General features: G+C 32.8%; 1 long non-coding RNA gene across 1 annotated transcript; it reads right to left on the minus strand.

Annotated features, from left to right (window-relative positions):
• Positions 1–4,052: 4,052 nt before the first annotated feature.
• Positions 4,053–21,246, minus strand: LOC127875315 (uncharacterized). The gene is made up of 3 exons (XR_008047365.1): positions 21,204–21,246; positions 7,802–7,867; positions 4,053–4,181 (listed from the first exon to the last, which is right to left on the minus strand). It is a non-coding gene; the product is annotated as an uncharacterized LOC127875315 (long non-coding RNA).
• Positions 21,247–21,969: the final 723 nt, after the last annotated feature.

A 21,969-nucleotide genomic window follows, 5' to 3' on the forward strand; every position in this document is an offset into this window, starting at 1 on the left:
TGACAAATCTCCAAGTTCCTTTCTAAATTTAACCGCCTCTTTCTGACTAAACATCTTCATTTTGTCTCTAAGTTAATTTGCATATCTTTCCTTTAAAACTTTGATTGGTCCTTAGCTAATGTGCTTATTGTTGATTCGTTAACTAGTTAGAATGTACTAGAAGGAACAATCTATTCATGTATTTACTTGCTTGCCAAATACACTAACATCTAATCAATTTATATTGGTATAGAGTAATCCCGTTATATTTGTCAGTGCCTTAACTTGTGTATCCTATGCAAATAAAGCTGTTCGGTGACCCTTTCATCTGTGCTTTTTTGATGACTATGTGTGGGTACTATTAATCTCGTGTCTATATGCTGACCCTGAACTCATTGTTAAGTTTATGGTCCTTCGATTCTTTTATCTAAATGACTTTCATTTTATTGATTCCAATTATACCCTACCCTGGGTGTAAACGTATTTGTGTTCTTACTTGAAATAAATCTTAAATCAGGGCTTGGTTTATGTGTACTCTTAAATTATTTGTAAATGACAAATATCTCCCAAAAATGTATTATTAAATTCTCAAACTTCATCCTAATATTGCATATACATATTATTGAAATATCCCCTTATTAATTTCCATCATAATAATAAACTCATAAGAATAAACGATATGTTATAAGCTGTTACATGACACAACTTTCCCCTTATTTTAATTTTTTAAATATTTTATGATATTAAAAAAAATATTATTTTTTTACAAGCGTCTCTGCTGAAATAGATAACATTAATTATTGTTATACAATATAAATGTCAATCGGTATGTAGCGGAGCACATCATCTGTTGGTCGTTGGCCTTCAATACATCTGGTGTCGTCCATGTAGTATTGAAGTCGTCGCGTGGCGAATACGATGTTTATTTAATGTCATTGCCGCCGTCCTGAAGATAAGCCGATTGTAGATTCGTCCGTGGCAATTGGAATGCGTTTGTTGATTCAGCTCTGCTTTCAGATGTTTAACTTGCATCGTCGATTGACGTTTCTGTTGAATTCATCGTTGTTGTTGTTGTTTTTTTCGTTGTTGTTTGTACTTTTGTTGTTGGTTCAAGCGTCGTCATTTCTCTCGGGACATTAAGATCTTCTAGTGTCCATAATGCTCACGAGGTATTAACTATAGCAGTGTTCCCTTTGATGTCTTAGGCCTCGGAAGTATCATTCCAAATGCGTTATCTACGCACGTCAAACAGTTTAACGGCTGCATCTACTCTATAATGTTTAACGTCACAAGTTTTGTGTCCAGTGTTGCGTCACTTGTTGTCCTTCAAAAGCTTCTGGCGTTGGGTCTTCTTTTAGCGATAGAACCATGCATTCACTTTGAGAGTAAACGCACTGATGTTCCATGCTGATCACGTTGTTTGTTTCTTCAATTCGTTGTAAAAGGCGTTGTCTCGCGAAGGCGTTCATCTCCGGCATGGTCTTCAAATCTCGATCTTTCATCTGCGTTGTGGTGGTACAAGTATCAGTTGTTTAAAATCATGGCAAACATTTATAAATATCCCCTTAAGTTACTCTTAAATACCGTCATGACAACTTAATAGAACACCTTAGTAAATACAACCTTTATTACACCAATTACTATCGAAACACTCCCTTAAACCTAACATAACAGCTCGATATTTAACGTGCTATCAGTAAATTAGTGACAGGTATGCGCTACATTATTTTATTACCTAGGGTATTGCACTGTAAACAGACGGATCGCGTTCGTATCTTAAAATCACAAATCTCCTGTGTATCATTATGTACTTAATGACATTTTCTATCGACATATGCACATGAGCGCTCTTAAATACGTGCGTCGCTCTAAACAATTGTGAAAATTTTGATGAAAAAGGGCAGACTTTTTTATATATGCATTCATAATACCAGAACATGTATCGGTGTACTTCAAATTTCAAGTCTTGTTCTCCTAATGAATTAATCTCATAAATCTAATACAATAAGTATTCTTCCACCATGAGTAAATGGTAGGCTTCCATCATTTCGCAAATGATAGGCTCTCGTAAACCTCTATGTACCTTATAGAGTTTATTCTATAACAGAAATTTAATGCGCATATATCAGTATATTTTAACTGCACAGTATTCGTGACAGAACACATTAAATTCTTTCTTTAAATTACTAAAGACCTTTAATATTACCGATACTCTACATACATTTGCAATAAACACAATTACGTATATACATATTTACATACTATTTTTTTGTGTGTCTGCCCTATTCATATTCGCAATCAACATTATTTTTCTTATTACTGTGCTTAACCTCATTATTTCTTTATTCTATTAATGCATAAAACCATATACAATAAGTCAAGTATACTGATTTTTTGTGTACGTCTCTAAATTCCATTTATGTGCAGGTCCCTAGTTGAAATGTTATAAAAAATGACGTAAAATTATGTTACTCTCTAATTTATATGCCCACCTTCTTATTTCCTGTATTATAATACAAAAATATTAAAATTCTTCGAAAAACCTCAATTATGTATACTGGTAAAACTAAAATATTTTCTTAAAAATACTCAATTCATATACATTTAAGAAAAATTACCGATTAATGCAAAATTGTATTGATTTTAATACTTGCAAAATTTCTCCGTACATAATTTATGATTATTATTATGATTTTTAACATCTAACTTCGTAAAATTCTTTAAAAACAATTCTTAAAAATTTCGTTGTCATGACGTCTTTTACTTTCTATTTCTTATTTGATAAAATTTGAAATAAACCCCTGTTTGCAATAATTTATGAAAACACTGACCGTTTTTTCCATGTGATTTTTTTTTCTCTGTTGGCCCGTGAAAGAAGTGGCACTTCAGGTTGATCCTGGCACTGCGCACCATAAAATGTACTGTGTCACGAAATTACACATTGTTCGTTGATAACACACAGTACCAACCAAAGTTCATTTCTGATTTCATCGCGATTTATTTATGTCGAATATTTCTTTTAACACAACGCTTGCTAATGTTCATGAAGTACAATTTTACAGAGCGGCGGCCGACATGGCCGCCACGTCAAGAAGACGTGACAAATCTCCAAGTTCCTTTCTAAATCTAACCACAGAATTGCCTCTTTCTGACTAAACATCTACATTTTGCCTCTAAGTTAATTTGCATATCTTTCCTTTAAAACTTTGATTGGTCCTTAGCTAATGTGCTTATTGTTGATTCGTTGACTAGTTAGAATGTACTAGAAGGAAAAATCTGTTCATGTATTTACTTGCTTGCCAAATACACTAAAATCTAATCAATTTATATTGGTATAGAGTAATATTTGTCAGTGCCATAACTTGTGTATCCTATGCAATTAAAGCTTTTCGGTGACCCTTTCATCTGTGCTGTTTCGATGACCATGTGTGAGTACTATTAATCTCGTGTCTAAATGCTGACCCTGAACTCATTGTTAAGTATATGCTCCTTCGATTCTTTTATCTAAATGACTTTCATTTTATTGATTCCAATTATACCCCACCCTGGGTGTAAACGTATTTGTGTTCTTACTTGAAATAAATCTTAAATCAGGGCTTGGTTTATGTGTACTCTTAAATTATTTGTAAATGACAAATATCTCCCAAAAATGTATTATTAAATTCTCAAACTTCATCCTAACATTGCATATACATATTAATGAAATATCCCCTTATTAATTTCCATCATAAGAATAAACACATAAGAATAAACGATATGTTATAAGCTGTTACATGACAAACCGGACTCAGTATATGTTCGCCATAGTGTCGTCTTCGATCAGCCTATAGAGTCCGCACAAGGAGGACAATTTCCAACAAGGCAAGATTTCCGGTTAGCATATACTTCCTTTAAATAAAAAATTTCATAAAATCGTAAAATGTCGTCCCTGATTGGCCTGTGCGAACTGCAAAGGCTAATCTGGAACGATACCTTATGCACATTCATTAAGCCCGATTTTCACAGAGCGAGGGTACTATATGTTTAGTGATTCAAAGCCAAATCAGTTCTATGATGGAGAGACTTACTCTCAAGCAGGTCGATCTTTTGCTTCACGAGTATCTGGTCAATCTGAGTGAGGTACTCAAGGCCCTGGGGGCATCCTGGGATCCCGGCTGGCTTGGGCATCCACACAACTGGCGCGGGCTGGCCCATAGGTATACCTAAAATAGACATATGTGCCGCGCTCTTTGATAACTGGGCTAAATACATGTGCGTAAAGTGTTGTCCCAGATTAGCCTGTGCAATCCCAGAACGAGACTCATTGATATAAACATGCATATCTTTTTTTAAGAATAATACATCGTACATAATAATTCTCGTTGAGTATTTTTCCACCATCTCTATAATTAAAGAAACATGTCAGCGCCAACTCTTTCTCTAAATACCTAAGATCACCATGTACGCCGGGGTTAACCCATGATGATTGGCTGCCCTGTGGATGCCTGACCAACTGGAAGCAACAATAGGTGTGAATAAATATCAAACGCATAATAGGTGGATGTAAATTAAAAAAAGGTCATATACATTCTTCATTTGACGCATCAAGTATTGTATGTTGTAATTCATTCGTTTACATTTACTTTGTATTTCTCTTAATGTATTGAATGCATAAGTATTGATTTTACTATTGTATTTCGCTAGCGAACATGCGGGGGCAAACGGAAATATTTGCGATGAAGCAGAACAGTACACAGCCATTTGTCGTCCCTGATTATCCAGTGCGGACTGGACATGCTACTCTTGGACGACACTTTATGGACATGCATTAAGCCGCATTTTTAACAGAGCGCGGCCCATAACTGCTTTACGGGCTGTTTAAATGTACCCACATAACTGGACTTTGCTTTACGGGCTGTTTAAATGTACCAAAATAACTTGACTTTTCTATTTTCCAAATAATAAAAATCGATAAAACTTACATTTAAGGGGGTTGAAGTCCAGACTGTTTACAAAGATCGATTGAAAAATATCAAACTATTTAAACATTGTATTTAAATTATGTATTCAAACATGTCGAGACAAATTCCCACATCGTTAAACACTAAAACTCTCTTACATATTGTGAAAAAAATTGCATGAAACATAATATTGAAAATTCTAGATCGTTTTATTGAAATTAATAATGTAATTTGGAATCTTCTCTTCAGGCAACTATTGTAAAAAGACAATGAAAAAATACACCATCAAATGCTTCTAGTATTATTAATCATTCCAGTCCATTTTAGAAAAAGTGGACCAAACAAAATCGCAAACTAAAACCATGAAATATATCGAAAGTAAAACAACTAATTATGATTACAGAAAGTAGAATTGTATTACAATTGAAATTGAATTTCTGTAAGATTCATAAATCGTATCTCATAAAGTGAATGAAACACTATACAAAAAGCAAGTGCAAACAAAAATTGTACATAACGCAAACGCAAAAAGAAAGCTTCCTTTGCATAACATATCCATTTTCGCGAACTCTAAATTTGAGCATAAGCAATTTTCAGTTGGGACTTTATTTAAACATTAATGTTAATATTTGAGCTTCGCTCTAAGTTAAATGCATGTACGTAAAGTGTCATCCCATATTAGCATGTGCAGTCCGCACAGGCTAATCAGAGACGACATTGTCCGCATAGATTGGATTTTCGTTAAGAATAGACTTCCTTTACACGACACTTTACGCAAATGTATTAAGCCCAGTTTTCCCAAAACGAGGCTCATTTTAACCCATTTATGCCTAGTGGAATCTCACATCCTTCTAAATTTGATCAATTTATTTCCAAAATTAGGGGTGTCTAGTATATTTATTTCTATATTTAGAATATTTCTTACAGAAATTCCTTTAATCAAACAGCGCAGACCCTGATGAGACGCAGCATCATGCGGCGTCTCATCTGGGTCTACGCTGTTTGCCAAGGCCTTTTTTCTAGACGCTATGCATAAATGGGTTAAACAGCAATGTATATCACCGATAGTAGTTAAAGATACTTCATAATGCAGCTTTAATATTTTTACAAGATCATTCCGTACTCAATTAACTTGTACTAACCTTATTTATATGGCCGTTATGTTACAATTGAACATTTCAACATTTGGGAAAAGAACCCACTGGTACTCGTATAGACTGTTATATTGTATTACAACATTGTCAGAGAAAACGCGTTTACTCGCCGAGGTTTACTGTGTATAAATATAATTGCAAAATATCAACACATGTTTGCTTATGTACGACAAGAACATAAGCGCCCACGTCCCTTTAATTGATACATTATAAAAATATGAGACGCGCTCTGGGAAAACGGGGCTTAATGCATGTGAAAAAAGTAGTCCGTAAAGGCTTATCACGGGCGGTAATTTCCGCTTTGATGTATGAAACATTAAGGATGAACATGTCACACAACAACAAAGCTATATTTTGAAGGGTTAGTGTCGAAGATGCTATATCGTTAAAAACAAATATAATGTAAATCAGTTTCAAGCTCATGTTATCAATCAGTTATGCCTATGGATTTCAATTGCTGCAATGCTAATGTCCGCATGTTTTCGCTTTAAACAGATCAATATGACCGATATCTTTACCGTTAGCATTTCCCTTTTGTTAATCACGAAAGTGAAAATTGTGCAAACATATTTTCCGATGCGTACGCACAAACTTTCGTTGAATTCACATTTCGCCCTTGAAACATCATGTTGTTGTTTTTTATGAAAGGATACATTTAACAAATCAAAACAATAATAAAACCATTAAAACTAGAGCTGCAACGGATATCCGAAATATCCGAGATTCGCGGATCCAAACGAGGAGTCGCGGATCTAACCGTGATTGGTAAAATCGGTTTCGAATCCGGATCTTATTTGAGTTTAACCTTCCTTTGCGGTAATTGTTTCTTTCGCCCTAATACTTTTCGTTAAATTGTTTCTTTCTGTTTGAAAGGCTGACTGGTACGTAGTTTGTCACGGTTATCGCTACCTTTACGACAAAAACATGGTACTACAAAGTCTACTTATGTTTTCGATGGTGCAAAATGGCGCAGAAGAAAATGCACGATGCACCTAAACAATTAAAATCCTCGGTGTGAAAGCCTTTCTGGGATTTATCAGCATACTAATTCAACAGAACTTGACAAAGCAAACGTCATTTGCAAAGTATGTAAGGTTCCACTTGTATACAGAACCGGAACAACCTCCAACCTAAATAAATACTTAGAAACAAGACATCCCCACTTGCTAAAATCTGACGAGGGCAAACGTAAAGCAACAAATGATGAGGCGTCAACAAGCAAAGCAACTGACTCCACTCCCTCTAAGTGGTTTTGAAATTCAAAAACTTGTTGTTTTTTTTTAGATTTTTTGAGATACAGGAACTTATTTTTTTCAGTATTTTTGAGGTACTTTAAGACACATGTAACTTGACAAGACTTTTGATTTGTGAAGCAACTTTAATCTAGTCATATTGCAGATTTTTTGTTAATTTAAAAGGTTTTTGAGGCTTCTTAAACTGTAACTTGATCATTGTTCTCTGTTTGGAGTAATAAAGTTTATAATAATAATAAAAGTTAATTACTTTTGTTCGTAAGAAATATATAAGGTCTGGTGTTTCAAAACATAATTTTGGTTATAGCAATATAAATTATAATTTATAATTTAATTTATTTATTATAATTTATTTTGCGTATTTTTACTTTCAAATTAGGATTCAAACCGATATTCGATATCCGGGCCTTTGGATTCGAATTCGGATCCGATTTAAATTTTGGATTCGCTGCAGCATTAATTAAAAACCACATACCTTTTGACATAGCTGTATTCAGTGGGTGTCGTCGCTCGTATAAAGTAAAATCGATTGATCAGGCCTCTGAAAGGTAAACAAACTGAGATAAACAAACCCGTAAATATGGCCCATTTACTTGTACGTGGTTATTTTTTCTTATTGGATGAAATTTAAATAGTGAATTATTTGATAGTAGTGAACAAATGGAGTAATCGTTGTTCCAATGACATAAGGCAATTGATTCATTTGTATGCAAGCGCGAATAATTAAAAATACCCTTAAAGCTCTTGAAACAATAATTCCGTTTTAAGATTAAATGCAAGCATCTGGTAATACTTTTAGGATTGAAGACTGTGAAACTAAAATCCAAGCATTCAATGTTGAGAAACGTATTGCTTTTTTATCTTAAAAAAGTGCATATTGAAATAAACGAACGAACTAGCCAGTAAAATTCTCAAAACTTTTCGAATGACGCTGAAACATAAACGTGAGATTACGACTATCGTTTTACAAATAAAGACACCACACGTTGAACTTCTTTTCTTCATAGCATAAGATTTTGTTAGTAACATTATAAATCAAAGCGCTGAAGGCACTGAAGTTGTTCGCTATTGCATAGTCTTAGACGCAACTCAGTTTTCAAAATTATGTTATAGCTTTTTATATCGCAAGTTTGAAATGATCACAACCCATTCAACTTTATAAAGAGTGTGTCTTAAAGCACAGGTCGATTTGTGTGTGCCCTGTTTATCCTCATATTTATGTTATAGAGATAATTTAGACAAAATAACAACAATATGTCTCTTTTTTTGCAATTGGTTGCTGCACTGGCAACCATCTTTAGAATTTGGGTTGCCTTGCTAAAGAATAACAATCCTAGAATCATGTCCATGTTGTGTTATGTGTATCTAATACTTTACATCTTTTCTTTAAATTATTGAGCGTGGAACATTGTCTGGTCAAGAAATGTAAGTGTATTTTTTCTTAATCCTCCAAGACATGTATGACCTTTGAACTTGAACTATTAGCTTGACATTTAACCTAGAAACATGTGAGGGTTTTGCAACTCATTATCTGGTCATGCGGAATATAATACAAAGTTATATTAAAATCCCCACAATAGTGTAAAAGATACAGGGCCTACACCAATTTCGGACAGAATTCCCCCAGATACCCACTCTGACTAAAGGACAGACAGTGTGACTACCATTTGGCCTCCTACAGCAGCATAAACATGAAAAATAGTGTGAACAATCCCTTAAATTGCTGATTACCAGTGGATTTAATATTTACCCAAAACATAACTTTATTTGCAGACACTTTAAAATTGCTCATTATATAATTTTAATATGGATCTCATATTTTAACAATTGCATTAAGTCCAAGACTTCAAGTGTTTGTGCAGTAATGATGAGATTAGAACGCAATATAATTGAGTGTGAATATATTTCGAATTGCCAGACACTACAATCACACAAAGAATTTGACAGAGCAGTCATGTAATCAATATATTATGACCTCAAGGGATACACTGGGGAGGGTAATTTCATTTGTGGAGCTATTGAACATTTTGAGAACTTAATAATGTTCAACCGTCATAATTGGACCACAAAACATTTGGAGGGACATACTTTCCACTATAATTATTCAGACGTGTTATCAACTGAAAGGATCAACTTAGCAATATAATGTCTGTGCTATTAGTGTACTAAAGAGAAATATGCTTTTTAGCTTTCAAACATAGCTTTCACATTCCAACAAAACTCAGTTAAATAAATATAAATTTTAGCCATGTTTGGTTCACTAATTTAAGGTCATTATTTGCATTGGAGACAGATATTGACACTTGAGAACTTTAAACTGTGTAATTGCAACCTATTCAGCTCCTCCATATTCTCAGGGAATAGTCTATCGAAATTGTCAAACGTATACCGCTGAGCAACCCATACTTCTGATCTTTAAACACTTTCTTCTTTCAATAGAAAAAAACGGATTCAAATGACACGAATTAATTGATTGCGCAATAAAAATTTGCGCCCGTTTTTTGTCTGATTTGCTAGATTTTGTATCTTGTTTTTTTTTCATTTTTGCAATATAAAATCCGTTGCCCGTTATGCATTGTTGCGCGCCATACACGGAAAATTACAGTATAATTAAATAATGCAATACAACTTTTTTATATGGTGTGTTGCAATTACTTTTAACTTAAATATAATTTAAGCTGTGCTACTAATGTCTCCTGTACTATAAAGGTTGACTCGTCAAAAGTTCCTACCATGGGTCATTCGACTCCTGGTTGTTTAAGTCTCATGAAATCCCTGAATAATGACCTTCAGAGTTGGACCACCTTCCGAGTTGGACCACCTTCAGACTTGTACAACCTTCAGAGTGAGAACCACCTTCAGAGTTGGACGACCTTAAGAGTTGGACAACCTTCAGAGTTTGACGACCTTCAGAGTTGGACCGCCTTCAGAGTTCGACAACCTTCAGACTTGGAGGACTTTCAGAGTTGGACCACCTTCAGAGTTGGACCACCTTCAGAGTTGAACGACCTTCAGAGTTGGACCACCTTCAGTGTTGGACGACCTTCAGAGTTAGACGACCTCCAGACTTGGACCACCTCCAGAATTGGACCACCTTCAGAGTTTGACCACCTTCAGAGTAAGACGACCTTCAGAATTGGGCGACCTTCAGAGTTGGACGACCTTCAGAGTTGGACGACCTTGGGGGAGGTTGTCAGTACTGTGACAAGCTCTGGACTTACATAATCCTGAACATATCATGGATCTTGGAGGCTTGATTTGTATAATCTGATTAATAAAATTACACTTACAGTGCTTACATTATATTATTGTACTGATTGTATTATTAAAGGATGAAACATTAATTTACTGTCCGTTAAAAGTAAATATTGCCAACATAGTAAGTTCCATTAAGTGGAAACATGCGGAAATAAAGCCCAGGTTTTACAAATCCTTCACAAAGAAATACATTTGTAACATGAATATTAATCAACTGAATTGATCCAACAAACTGATTAAACGAATTTGTCACATTAAATCACATCAAGCAGCCCTCCTTGTACCATTTTAGCCCACATGTGTTTAGCGTGTGGCTATGGTATTAATTAGTTAAATCATAGTTTTTAATGAAAAATAATCGAATTATAACGAAAAATCAAATTCTCTGGAAAAAATTCACTATCAAATATATTATAACAAGTTATTGAACTCAAAATCAACCGAAAATTGGGCTGCATCGCTTTGAACAGCAATAACATCATCAATTGTGCAGCGATTTCCATGCACATGGTCTTATTCAACGCAGAAATAAATTGCCTTTCTAGCAATGTACATATTTTGCAATATTTTTTACAAATTCTGTGTCAAATTTTTAGAAATAACACGATACACAACTCGCGTGACCTACTAGTCATCGATCAGACCCGATCAAAGAGTGAAATCTTCATGGAGTAAAGATCAAATTCCCTGCAAAGTTCACGGACCTAGGTACCATACTTCAATAAAACGTATGAAAGTTCTTACCGTTCTTGCCGTTACATTATGCATGAAAACTAACTGTCCAGTTATTTTACGGTAAATAATTATTTTGTTAAGTTTGTTGCCGGTACTTTTTAGATCTTTTTTTCTGTTTTCTTGTGTTTACATTCTGATTTTCACAGGACGATATACTGCGTTTAAGCTGCTGTTCTTCAAACTTGAATTTTCGCTCATTTTAAGTGGACCTGTGCACTTTTTAACAACCTAAAGAGGTGTATGAATCTATACTGAAACACAATTCAGCTACTTTCCAGTAATTCCTCGGTCATTATTTATGTGCTTGAATAGTGTCCATTTTTTAGCGGCCACAATATATCTATTTTAGATCGTACAATATATAAGTTAAATAAACTTAACAAGGATAAATCATAATTAATGCAAACATTTAATGTCAGTAGCATTTGATACACACATATATATATATATATATATATATATATATATATATATATATATATATATATATATATATATATATATATATATATATATATATATATATATATATATATATATATATATAAAGATATATATCTGAATCAAGCTTCTAAAATTAAGACATTAAGTTGCAAAACATTTCGTGTCATCTTTCGTGTCAGAATTTTGCAATACATAAATGTTGTTAGGGTGTAATAAGGGTATAATAAGGGTATATTTTATTTAAATGAAAGCCATCAATTACAAAGTGCAAACACACCAAAACGACCCCGTTTACAACTATCGTTACCAGCGAAAAACTGAAAATGAAACAGGCAAAGATAAATTATGTAAGACATCATATGATATAGATACATAAATATGAAGCTGAATTGTAAACTTTCACTTTCCCTAGATTTTCTGACAATCAGTATATGTTTCATTTTATCTTAAGTATTGTATTATAATTGAGATTAAAAACTAAATGTTGAACAACTGACACGGTCCGTGTATATACCGTCTTTTCCATTTTCATTTTGAATTAGACACAGTGCCTGTTTCCATTTACCGTTCTTGAATTGATAAAACGGTATACGGAAAGCGAGGGGCGCTCTGCTGTTTTGGGTGATAAGTCGTGATTGATCTTTTTGCGCAGTTTTCTCCCTTAGATCTTATTTTTAATACATAAATGTAGACAATTATGGAAGAAGAATAGTCGAGTCGTGGGACAGCTATTGTTGGCTACTTTTATGGGAAAATAAATAGATCTAGAAATATTAAACTATGATACAAATGTACATGTCTGCTTTTGTTTAAAAGCATTGGATTTGAGTACATGTATAACATGCATTTCGATAATCATGGCACAATAAAATATCTTTTTTAAGCATAGCTTTTCTCTTTAAGTAATTAAAACAATTGAATTATTTACTACATTGTAATAATATCTGTATATCAAATGAAAAAAGCCCCACATTATTGCTTTACATATAAATTCAATTAGTATGGTGGACAATGCCCCTGAGAGCATAGATTGCCTCGTGAAGCCATGTCATGGCACGTCGTGTGCCGTCCTGGTTGACTCTCGTACCTCGCATGTCTTGCATCCAACCAGTGATTTGCAACAAGTTGCAAATAAAGGGAGACAACCAGGGTCTAAAACGGAACGTTTCAACGCGTGCAAGTAGTTTGTATAGACGTGACGCATGTTATTCGCATTCTTTATGAAACGTAACGTTTAAAGTCAATTTCTTTAGTATTTTATAATATCATTGGAAGGTAAATATTTTGTTAGCATTTACTTAATCATGAGCGCTCTTTCCGGAACATTTAATATGTTGTTTAATTAGTTTTTAAATAGGCATATTTATTACTATTATTAATAACATTATATTAACTTATTTCAAGCGCAAAACGGTTTCATATAAGGTGTTTGGTTAAAACTCTTCCAGAGCTAAAATCACTAGACAAACTTCCGTTCAGTTGCGAAATGTTACACGTATTTGTACTTAATCGAACGAATGGGAAAGCATATATTAGGCACCTTGCACTTAACCATTTCATAAGATTAAAACAAGTTGTTATTTATTCACCTTTTGTCCTGTTTTTTCTTCCAATATTGGCAGTACTAATACAACTTTAACATTCTATTTTGTAAGGTGATGTTAAGAGTAAAATATAGGGGACATTTTAGCTGCCGCCGCCGATTATTGTGCTCCTTAAAACATCATTCGGGTCTAAGGGGTAATAATACTTGGAATACGGGTCTCATGGGAAGGGGTATTACAGCTCTTAAAATGTAAGGACCCCCCCCCCCCCCTTATTATAGGACTTAAACGATATTTTTTGTACTGAATTTGTAATTAGTACTGAATTTGCATAGAATAGGGGCAAAGAACAAGAAGTTTTATAAGAGGCTAATTATAGCCCTATCAATTAGACATGAAATACTGTTACGTTGGGAAACATTTAGATGTCAAACTATGATCATTTCAATTTGGAAAAATACATTATTTGGAAAAATAACTGAAATGTCAACTTCTTTCCTTACGGCGTGTCTTTTCCTCCCCCAAAAATGCACGTAAGAATGCATGCTGATCGAAATAAGTGATTTATTCTTATGAAAGGGAAACAAGTACGCGCAAAAGCCACGAATGAGTTACCTACCCAAGACAGCAGCTCAGAGCAAAGATCTATAAATAAAAATGTTTATTTATAGTTCTTTCAACAGCGCCACTCGTTTTTCGTTTTTAGCAAAGGTGCGTTTACGCACCTATGCTTATGGTACATATCACATTTCGAAAATCCACATCGATCGGTTGCCCATTATGATGCCTTACCTGATCAAAAATCAGACGAAATATCTATTTAATTTAGTATATGGTCATTCTTACATTTTTTTTTGGAAACGTTTTTCTAACGTTTTCTTCCAAGAATATTGCTGACACCGTTTTTAGCGAATTTTTCTAAGACCGTTTTATGTCAAAAAATCTTCTTATAACCTAAAACAAATTTCGTTCGTAAAACAATTTGCACTATAAATCTCAATCTCCTACGCAGTGGCCTCCCTTATACTAGAAGTTATTGACCGGGCGAAGCAAGGGAAGTAACTGCTGTGAGGAGTTTCTATAAAAATCTGCATTCAGAAATCTGTATTCAGAACTCAATTTGTTGTGCGCGTCTGCATCTAACGCTTACCACAAGTTTTACGACAAATTCTTGACTCAGACGAATAGGTTAGCGTCTATTTTCATTTGTGAAAAGAATAGTTCGATACAGATCTGTCCGTGCTTAAATTTTGAAAGGCTTGGGTAATTATTTTTCATAAGCGTTTCAAACACTGATGTAAATGGAAAGATTATCTATTTAAATAGTCGGTAATTGTTTGAAATTATTGATTTGAGAAATTCGCGGAATGCGATATCGAACTACATTATACCACGTGACGCCATTCTTCCCTGTATCTTGCACCTATGCTTTTAACGCCATCGGCGCTCTCGTTCGTAAACGTAAACCGTAATATCAAACAAAGAACGGTAAACGGGACCAAGTTAAAAGCATTGATTTCCGTTATGTGAAGATTAAAACGAAATTTGAAGAGGGAAATACATTTCGTATTTTGCTTTAAAATTAGTACAACGAAAAACGATATAAAGAAGTTAATTTTGTTTTCGTACTTTGTTTTTGTTTCGGTTATTAGAAAATCGGAATATGAATTAATATGCGTTAATTTTCATGTTTCATTGTGTCGAATTCAAAACGAAAAAGGAAACGACGGTATATACACGGACACAGTTCTTAAATAGCTATATGTACAAAATATCTTAAAATGTAACGTTTGAGCCACTTTAGAGCCAGTTTTTCCTTTTTTAATAAAAAAATACTTGTATGTATTTAAAAAACAAAAGCAAATCCACAATTATTCATGCTTGTAGAAATTACTCACATTAAAGAAGATAACAACAAATTTGATATTCTTATTAAATCATATTTCCCAATTTCATGTTATGTTATGATAAAACGATGAAAGTATGGTGTAAGTTGACATAGTTTTAAAATAGAAATCTTTTTTTACATGTATTTACGACTAGTAAATATAATAGTGTGTGCCATCAATGAGATTTAAATTGCCAGAAATTGTCAAATGAACATATATATGAAGTCAACTGACACATTATTAACATAGTAAAACTAATATTTCACATACACAGCCAACAAATAAAATGGTGTATGTAATCGATGAGAAAAGTTGCATAATAATATTCATATACTAGTATACAGACAATAAGTAGTTCAATTTTCCTTGACGTTTGAAGCAATAATAATTATTTTTGCGCGAAAGTCTAAATGCTTATGAGATCTTACCTTAGTCTACTTGCATCATTTTGCAATTTTAAGTATTTCATATTTGTTTGTAGTTTACATGAGCGCTTTAAATTTGGTTAATGTTGGCCATCTGCAGTAATATGATTTGGAGTATTTTCTTCTTAGATGTGAGTATAATATGCACGTCAACATGAAATGATATTCGTTTTCTATTTAATTTGTAAACATATTTTGCATTTTCTTTCTGCTCTCTTTATATTATAGTAACGTCCTTGTTCAATTTTAGATTATGCGATGAGAGCCTGTATATGCATAGTGCTATTCTATATTTACTTTGCTTGATTATGGTCAAATAGGGTTCAAATTCAAATTTGGTTTTTAACATACAATATGTGCTAAGTCTGCCAGATTGATTAATGCTACTTAACCAATTTTGTTTAAATTGATCTAATATTCTAATTGTTATGCTTTCTAATGATATAGTAATACGTTCTTGATTAATCCATAAATTTGCTGACCCTAATTGTTCTAACATTTCTGTTATTTGTGACGCCCAGTTGTTTTTGTTATAATTGATTCCGTTGTCGGCGTCGTTTTTTAGCAGGAGATAAACTTGTTTTAGAATACTGTTTTCATTCAAATTAATTTTTTTATCCAATATCGGAACATAATAATTTTTCTTTGTTCATGCATCGGGATTCTACCTAGTTCTCCGTATAATCCTACAAGATTGGTTGATGTTTTTACACACAATAATTTGCGTAAAAATTGTAAATGTATTAGTTCGATGTCTTTTTCTATATGATTACCCCAAACTTATAATAACAGAATAATTGAGAATTGGGGATATTAATACATCAAATAATTTAACCATCTCTTTTAATTAATATTTATATTGATTGAACACGGAAAATAATGTATGCATAGCTTTTGATGCGTGTTCTGAGATTTTCTTTTGAGTTCTGTTCCAGTTTCCGTTTTTAAAAAAAATACACCCCCTAAGTATTTAAAGGAATTAAAAACTTCGAGCTTTTCGTTGTTTAAGAAAAATATCAATATTCGTATATCTGGTGCTTCTTTTAAATATCATGATTTTTGTTTTTAAGGTGTTTTTTTTAAATTTCCATGTATTGCAGTATATCTCAATGTCCTTTAGCATAGATTGTAACGTGGCGGGTGAAGTCGCAAATAAAACTTGATCGTCTGCATAGGGTATTAGAAATAACTTTATTTCGTTGATGGAAAATACATTGTCGATATTCGAATTGATATTGTTTAAAATATTATTCACGAACATCATAAACAGTAGCGATGAGCGGCAGTCGCCTTGCTTTACCCCTTGGTGTGAGTATAGGATATCCGATCGCTAATTATTGTTTTTCACTACAGATCTGACAGCGAAATACATCGCTTTAATAGCTTTAATGATTTTCGTGCTTATATTTTGTGCATTAAGTTTTTGCCATAAGAATGGAGGATTGATTTTATCGTAGCATTTTTCATAATCGATTAAGGCACTATATAATTTATGTCCACTATGAATGACTTTGGCTATTATAGCTGGTAATAGGAAAATACAGTCAGTGGTGCTTTTTCCTTTTTGGTAACCAAACTGATTGTTAATTAGAGTTTCTTTTTTTCTGTCCATTTTGTAAGACGGTTGAAAATAATTTGTGAATATATCTTGGCAAGAATGTTGAATAATGTTATACCCATATAGTTTTTAGCTGAATTCGGGTCACCCCCTTTAAATATAGGTACAATGTTACCTAGTCCCCAGCTTTCTGGATACTCGGCGTTGTTGAACAGGTTGTTTTTTAAGCGTGTAAATGTACGGGGATATGATATCAAATGCGTTCTTTATAAGTTCTGCTGATATTGCATCTGGTCCATAAGCTTTGTTGTTTTGTTGTTAAAACACTGCTTGATGTATTTCATTTAAGGTTATTTCGCAGTCTAAATCTTCATCGTTAATTGAAGTATTTTCTGCATGTTCGTTCTTTAAATTTTCATTTGTGGGTTGTGTTTCTCCTTATAGATTACTGAAATGTTCAAATAGGTCAGTTATCTGTAGATTATTTTCTTTTTAATTTTATATTTGTGTAGCTTTGTTTAACCGCACCGCACCTAACTGCTTTCCAGATTTTTTTTAGGCTGGGATTTAGCAATATTTTCGAGTTTTTTGCCTTGGTTGATTTTATAATGATATTTGGCTGATTTTCAAATTTATATGCCAATATCATAACTTTTCAAGTGTACTTGTTTTATAGCTCGCTTAATAATAAAAAAGTACTTGTACCACTATGAGTTAAGTACAACATACGTGACGAAGCCAATGTTGATTGAAGGGCACGTGATCTGAACGTAATGCTTTATATGTGTCTATTCATAATCTTTATCTTGTTCATGCATAATACATAGAATATATTTGTTGGATTTTATGGAATATAGATTTTAATTCACGAGTGATCATATTATATTTTTTCTACGATCAATAGTGAATTAAAATTGATATTTCAAAAAATAAAACTAATTTTCTTTTTATTTTATGCTTATTCGGTATATTTGCTGAAATAATGACGTCGTAACGTCATGAAAACGACGTCATTTCAAGTTAATGTTTGAAACAGTGAACTATCAGTTGTCTGGTATTTCCCTATAAACCCTCGGAAAGCAAAAAATAAATAGATGATATTTGTTGGATTCGATGGAATATCGATTTTAATCGATTAAAATCGATATTCCATCGAATCAAACACATTTTTCTTTTTATTTTATGCTTTTTTCACCGTTTATTTCCATTGTAAAAGAGTTTAACAAGAGAATTTCGCTGGAATAATGACGTCGAAAAAATTACGTAATTTCACAGTAAAACAGTGAAAATTATCGATAATTTTCACTGATATTTTTCACTATTTGAAACAGTGAAATATCAGTTTTTATTTTATGCTTTCCAGTAGTTTATAAGGAATTATCTGTGACTTTAAATTGATATTTCACTGTTTTAAACAGTGAAAAATATTGATATTTTTCACTGTTTTACTGTTAAATGACATAATTTTTGTAACGAAATGATGTCATTATTCTAGCGAAATCCTTCTGTTAAACTCTTTTATAATGTAAATAAACGGTGAAAATGGCATAAAATAAAAAGAAAATGTGTTGGATTCAGTGGAATATCGATTTTAATTCACTCGTGATCATAGAAGATATATATTTTACTTTATTATTTTCTATGATCGCTCGTGAAATAAAATCGATATTCCACCGAATCAAACAGATATCCTCTATTAATCCACTGATATCCCTTACAGAAATGAAAAGGTTGCCGCTATGTAGCCGCAATGTTGCGGCTACAAAGCCGCTACCATTTTTGTAGCCACAACTACTAGCCAGAAAGTAGCCAATAGTAGCCGCTAGCGGCTACCTTGTGGCAATCTTATGGCTATTAGTGGCCGCTAGCGCCATATTCTTGTATCAAAAAAGTGCAATTATGAGCCAGATGGTAGCCACAACCAATACTTTAATATTAATCTTGAAACACAAAAGGCTTATAGTAGCCACTAGTGACTCTTAGTAGCCAGAAGGTGGCCAGAACATATTCTTTGTCAATAAAATGGCACTTGTGAGCCAGAAGGTAACCACAATTGTAGAATGAAATCATATTTTGTATGGACTCTTAGTAGCCAGAAGGTGGCCAGAACATTTTCTTTGTCAATAAAATGGCACTTGTGAGCCAGAAGGTAACCACAATTGTAGAATGACATCATATTTTGTATGATGTCATGACATCACTGATGATGGCATCAGACAAAAAATCAAAATGGCTGAAGAATCTGACAAACAAAACGAAGTTACTGGGGAAGAGTTAAAGTCATAAGTAAGTAAGTTGTGGTGATTAATACAGTTTCAATTGGTGTATAATAATGAAAAAGCATGGTTTGGGAAATAAAAACCTGCATTATTGAAATATTAAATTAGACTTTTCAAACCCCAAAAAGGACGTCTGTTTCAAGTTTTAACACTGACATTTTTCTTTGACATTGGTTTGGCTAGAAACAAAGGTTTTGAATAAAAATAATGTTTTCATTCATTTGTTGAAGTTTTTTATCTATACTTATTTATTATAACATAATTTATTTTTACATTTCAATTGCTGTTGTTGTTAAACAAAAGTAGTTAAATTACATGTATCAGAGCAAGATTATTTTTTATCTCTGGATTTGTCTCTGGTTGTCGTTATGTTTTAATTCTAGCTGTAGGGCTGGCCATTTTTCAAGTCAACATAAAAAGGCAAAAGCCATCCATATATATTCTTTCTAAGAGGGTTTCTGATAAAAAAAATAAATAATGTTGCAGTGTTTCAGATTGGCCCCACTTTCCTCAGGACAGGTATCCTAAATGGTCACATGTTTACCGAACATTTGTCCTAAAATATGAAAAGAAATTTAGACAGTTTTTTTATCGTAAAGTTAATATAAAAAAACAAGTAAAAACTAAATCCAATAACAATTTACTTCAAATAACACTTAACTATAGATTTAGGAGAGTTTTTTAGTAGAAAATGCATTGGTTTGCGATTTATAATATGGTATTGTAGGTTCATATATGTTCATGGCTGTCAAGGATTGCAATCATTACACTCTGGAACAGCAGACGATTTATTTCATTAATTTTGTGGAGCCATCCCAGAACTAGTAGCGGCAACTTAGCCGCTATTAGTAGCCACAGGGCCTAAATTTTCGTAAGGAATTTCTCTATAAACCACCGGAAAGCATAAAATAAATATCCATATTCGTACAGTTAAATGACTCTATTAAAGGTTTAATACAGAGACTACGACAGGGATAACTATTTGACAACGACCAAGCTACGCCATGGATGGGATTGGCTTACTTCAATTAGATGTTCAATACAGAATTGAAATGTTTCCTTGAAAACAAACTGTGTCGTATTTATTTTAATTTGGCAGTTGTTTATAATATCTTTGTAAAATAAACTGTTAACCGCAAAAATGTCAAAAGATTATTCAATATTCAACCATTTGAAAGTTTGGTGTGCGATTTTAACAGAATAATTTTATAGACATTATGGTATGTTTCTTTTGTACAAGAGCGAAATACAATAATTAACGAACTGAAATAACAAACATACAAACATAATGTTTAGCTTCCATCTAATTAGTGTAAAGTAAATAATGCTTACAGAACTTGAATATAATAATTATGTTGTCGAATTAAAAATGATAAAATGGGATGAAATTCTGGATTAACCTTTGACTTTCCAATAAAATGCATATTATTTAATCTTAACATCATTTAAGTAATTTACATGAACGATACTGATTAAAATATTTCTTTGAGATGAAAACAGCCAATGTGTTTCAATACCATTGGTAAACATTGAATATACTACTTGTAGCATAAATAGACCTGTATTATTAGCGTTATTTAAACTAGCACTGATAGCTCGTTAAATGCGTATCTTTAGCATGATTCGATCAATGTATATTTCAAACATTAATCTTGTTTTTAAATAAAATAATCGTTAACTTATATATGATCTAAATGAAGAATGCATAGATAAATATCATGAACAAACACAAAGTGTTTACTCACCCTGAGTGTCTACAGTCGATGCAGTCGATGAAAATATAACGTCGGTGCCGCCCTTTTGTACCTAAATAACATATTTCTAGGAAGTTATTTACTTCTGCGGATGTGCGTCAAACAATCTTAGTATAACAATGACTGTCTAATTTTTGTTAAATAACCAGAAAGGATCATGTTGTTGTTGTTTTACTACTTAAATATAAATATATTTCTAATTTAGTCGAAACCACTTGTTTCTGATCCTGAAACACTAACGATATCAAACCAATAGGAAGATAATAGCACATCAGAGCAGGATTTATACACGGATCTGAATCTGTTTTAATTAAAATTTGAAGATATAATTATTGTGATATATCTTGTGGACATTAGCCTTAAATGTGTACGTACAACAAAGACTGGTCATAAGTGACATTTATCTTTATCTTTCGTGATTTGACGAAACGGTCCGCATTGGTATGAAATAGAATGATATAGCGTCCTGGTGAAAATATTAACAAAGGGAAACTCTACTTTCATCAGCTTGCTCTATCTTCTTAAAATTTAAATTATCAAGTCAGTTTTAAGAAAAACTTGCCTAAGTCGCTCATTTCATGGATTAATTTCATCATTTAGAAATTGATGGTAGTGTTTATGTATGTTGATAAATTGACAAACTTTCATTGAAAGCTTTCTTTACAAAGCAATATGTGTTACATTTGTTGGGAAAAAAGGAAGTTAATCTAATCCTACAAATTTACTAACAAACGTTGAGAAATCTCGGCCAGAGGAG

The sequence above is a fragment of the Dreissena polymorpha genome, chromosome 3, assembly GCF_020536995.1.
Source record: "Dreissena polymorpha isolate Duluth1 chromosome 3, UMN_Dpol_1.0, whole genome shotgun sequence".
NCBI lineage: Eukaryota > Metazoa > Mollusca > Bivalvia > Myida > Dreissenidae > Dreissena > Dreissena polymorpha.